Genomic DNA, 4,454 nt, shown 5'->3' on the forward strand with positions numbered 1-4,454 from the left:
CTCATCTGTAAAATGTGGACAGCTGAACTGATGCCAAAAGGCTGTTTCTGAATGAATGAAATGATGTGTGCATAGGACTCACTGTATAGTAAATAGTAAGTTGAGCAATAATGAATGTGAGAAGCAATGAGTGAATGAATGAGTTGATGCCATTCCCAGAGCCCTGGAGTCAGCCCCGGGTGCTAGAGGAAGGAGGATTCCCCAGGAGGGAAGGCAGGCAGAGACAACGTCTTCCATTGACTCAGGGCCCCCTAGGACCCCCAGAGATGCCCCTGCCCTGGCCTCTGCCAGCCTTCCCGCCCTTTCCACCCTAGATCCCCTTCCCACATCAGGGTGCATGGGTACTTTGAGCCACCAGACTGCTAGGCAAGCCTCCAGCCTTTTAGAAGCAGGGAGCTTCAAGGGTGAAAATCTGAATCCCTTAGAGTCATCCCTGCCTGACGCAGCCCGTGAGTCTGGGACAAAGAGGGTCAACGGGTGACAGAAGCCAGAGTGAGCTCAGCCCAGGAAGGTCAGGGGCTCCCTCTATGTCATAAGGGCTTCTCTGAGCTCTCAGAGATGAGCCTTGGTGTCCCTGGCTTTCTGGTGGGACTCAGTTCTCCCAGCTCCCAGCTCTCTCCTACTTCCTGATCACTGCACACATTTCCACATCACACTCATTCATGGAATAATGAGTGACTCCATTCCAGTCGGGTACTTCCCCTTGCACTTCCTAGTGGCTACTGGGGCCACTGAAGCACTCAGTGGGGCACACAGCCTCTGGGTTCTGGCACTGACGCCAAGTAACCCCAAGCAGTGGCAGATCAGGTACCCTCCCAGCAAGGAGGGCAGGGCGGGTGAGTCTTCTTTTAGTCCTTCCCTTATTTTCCCCTTAACACAGGAAAGCCACTTTTGTTCTTGTGATTATAGAATAATATCTCAAGTTGAAAAAAAAATTCAAACACTGCAGACGCAGCTGAAAAAGACAGCAGAACAATCACTTGTAAAGTGCGTTGTGTACCCTTCAGTCGGTGCAGATGTAAAATATCTTCACCCAAGCAGGACCGGAACATTCCACAGTGAGTGATTTGGAAAGTTGCCACTTCCACCCACTGTTATGTGACCACAAGCAAGTTCTACTCAATCACTGACGCTTCAGTTTCCTCACCTGTAAAATGAGGATTTGGATATAGTATCTACTTCTAAGGTTATTAAGAATTAAGTGGGACTTCTCTAGTGGTACACTGGATAAGAATCTGCCTGCTGTTGCATGGACATCGGTTTGATCCCTGATCCAGGAAGATTCCACATCTGAGGAACAGCTAAACCGATGCACCACAACTATTGAGCCTGTGCTCGAGCGCCCGAGCCTGAGCTCCCAAGCCCATGTGTCCCAGAGCCCGTGCCCGGCAACGAGAGGCGGAAGCCACCTCAAGCCATGAGAAGCCCGAGGACTGCTACGAAGAGCAGTCCTCACTTGCCAAAACTGGAGAAAGACTGCACACAGCAATGAAAACCCAGCAGCCAAATAATAATAATAATAATAATTTTTTAATTGGCGAAGGAAATGGCAACCTACTCCAGTATTCTTGCCTGGGAAATCCCATGGATAGAGGAGTCTGGTGGGCTACAGTCCATGGGGTTGCAAAGAGTCAGACATGACTGAGTGATTGACACTTTCATTTTCCTTCCACTTAAATAGCTACTATTACCTTTGACATTTTTACAGCAAATATATTCAAAGGCCTTTTATATACTCATAAAACTACCTTCACAATAGAAGCTGCAGGACTTCTTGGTGGCACAATGGACGGGAATCCACCTAACAATGCAGGGGACACAGGTTTGATCCCTGGTCCAGGAAGATCCCATAAGCCGTGGAGCAAGTAAGCCTGTGTGCTACAAGTACTGAGCCCACACCTAGAGCCTGTGGCTCTGTGGGAGAAGCCACCGCAGTGAGAAGCCTGCACATCACAACTCAGGAGTAGACCCCATCCTTTGCAACTAGAGAAAGTGTGTGCAGTGAAACCCAGTGAAACCAAGAAATAAATTTATTTTTTAAAAATCCAGATAAAAAATAAATAATTTTTTAAATAAAGAATTAAGCACAATAATCTCCACCAAGGCCTTAACTCAGTGCCTGACATACAGTGAGTGCTTTAAGATATTAGGTCCTTCTGTAGCTATTGTCCACCTAACACCTCGTGGGCATCTTCCCAGATGAGCTTGTTAAGACGGAAGCTTCTCACTGAAGAGCCACACGGTTCTCCACTGTGTGGACACAGTGATTTGCCAGGAGTTCCCTCTCCATGGGCATAAGTTTACTTGCTGAGTCTCCTTTGGATGGATATTTACATAGTTTCCAGTTTGGGGGACCACCATACACAATGTGCTTAAGTCTTGTGGCGCTGACCTGCCTCCTTGAGGTAAATTCTCAGAATTGTCACTGCAGGTAAAAGGGTTAGAATGTGTGTGCAGTCAGGACGTCAGGGTGCTAACACCTGGGGTGCCCGGGGCTCAGTCCGTGGACCCCTTCCTTCTGTTTCACACACTCTTTAAATCCCATCTATGGATGTCCGCTCTCATGTTACACCCCCAGCTCAGACCCAGTGCCTGGGCTCAGATGCCTGACTGCTGGCCGGTAACTTGTGCACGCCCCAACCTGCCCCTCCCGAGGCCTCCTCATCTCAGTGGCCACTCCACCCCACTACGGCCCTCAGGTCAGAGGCCATAGAGTCACCTCTGGGTCCCTCTCTCTCCCACCACAGTCACTGTGTTGGTGAGTTTCCACTCTACCTTCAAAATGAACCCAGAATTCGATCCCTTCTCCCCACTTTTCCTGTTCCAACCCTAACATAAGCCATGTCCCCTCTCACTGATACAACTGTGACTGCCTCTCACCTGCTTCTGCCTTCATCCCTTTCAGTCTATTTCAGCAAGCAGCAGGACAGAGTCCGTTAAAACAAATCATATTCCCCTCAAGACTCCTCATCTTATTCAGCCCTGCTCCCCGACCTGACCCTCACTTTAGTGATGACCTGACGCCTTCTGCTCTGATCGCCTTCCTGCCCACTCCGCTCCGGCCACACTGACCTCCCCACTGTTCTCTGCAAGCACCAGGCAGGCTCTCACCACAGGACCTTTGCACTTGCTGTTCCCTCCACCTAGAATGCTCTCCCCCCGCTACCTGTGTGCTGCTCACATTTTCTTCTTTCCTTGAGTTTGTTTTTCAGACACTGACTTCTCAGTGAAGCCTCCCTTGATTTTCCTTTGAAAATGGACACACATGCATCCCGGTCCCCCCCGATCCTTTCCTTACTCCTTTTGTTCTCTCACCAGAATGACTAACCATCCTAGTTTGCCTGGAACTGAGAGGTTTCCTGAGACTTAAGGTTTTCAGTTTTAAAACTAGGCAAGTCTGGATGGTTTGTCACTCGTTACATCTATTATGTTCTACATTTTATTAATATGTACTTGTTTTGTTGAATAAGAACATAAACTCCATGAAGGCAGAAATTTTGTCTCCTTCATTGCTGTACCCTGGTATAGGAATGCACTGGCTCAAAAAGATGCTCAACAAATACTTGTTGAATGAAGGAATAAACTTACAGCCAGGCCAGGCTGGTCCCCAGAGAGATGGTGCCAAGTAGGTTTTCTTGGGCTTTAAAAAATACCCTAAAGGGACTTCCCTGGTAGTCCAGGAGTTAAAATTCCATGCTTCCTCAACAGGGGCTGTGAGTTTGAGTCCTGGTTGGGGAACTAAGATCCCATGTGCCATGTGACTCAACCAAGAAAATTTAAAAATACCCTACAGAAGGGAAGGGGCCTCAGATTGTGGAGGGAGGCCAGGAGCAAATTGCTGGGCAAAGATCTATGACTGGTCTGCTTCTTGTGTCAGGGCCCAGGCTGGGGCCCCTGGATGCGGGTTGCTGGTCACTGCCACCCTATGGTGGTCTCTTAGGAAAAAGGAGCCTATCCCACCCTCTAGAGGGCTGGAGATGCTCCCCTGACTTCCCCTCCAGCTCCTATTACTGTCCCCCCCCATTTTCTTCACTTTTTTCCCCACTTCTCTGCTCGGCCAACTGCTCTGCTACCTGATGGATGGAGCTTTCACCTTAGTGCACTGTGTTAAAACCTGGCTCCTACATCCACCAGCTGGGGGGACCTTGAGCACTGACTAACTCTCTCTAAGACGCAGTGTCCTCATCTGGAAAATGGGGATTGTATGTCCTGAGAGTAAAGTGAGATGATCCACATAAAGCAATGAGAACGGTACCTGCCTCAGTAGGTGTTTGATATTCATCAGCATTATTACTCTCATGCCTGGCACTCAGCAGTTCGCTCGCTTTCTCCTTTATCCAGGCAACCCCAGGCCGTACATCGGACTCACGGGGGACTTCCTAAAACATCCACATGCCTCCCCATCCCAGACCAGTCAAGTCAGAAATCTTTGGCGAAGGATATCGGCACTGGTA

General features: G+C 49.1%; 1 long non-coding RNA gene across 1 annotated transcript in view; it reads left to right on the plus strand.

Annotated features, from left to right (window-relative positions):
* Nucleotides 1-4,454, plus strand: part of LOC139031449 (uncharacterized) — a 71,444-nt gene that overhangs the window by 62,313 nt on the left and 4,677 nt on the right. The window contains exon 3 of the long non-coding RNA XR_011483940.1: nt 4,342-4,451. This is a non-coding gene — a long non-coding RNA (uncharacterized lncRNA). The remainder of the gene's footprint in view (nt 1-4,341; nt 4,452-4,454) is intronic.

Source organism: Odocoileus virginianus, chromosome 27, assembly GCF_023699985.2.
Source record: "Odocoileus virginianus isolate 20LAN1187 ecotype Illinois chromosome 27, Ovbor_1.2, whole genome shotgun sequence".
Taxonomy (NCBI): Eukaryota; Metazoa; Chordata; class Mammalia; order Artiodactyla; family Cervidae; genus Odocoileus; species Odocoileus virginianus.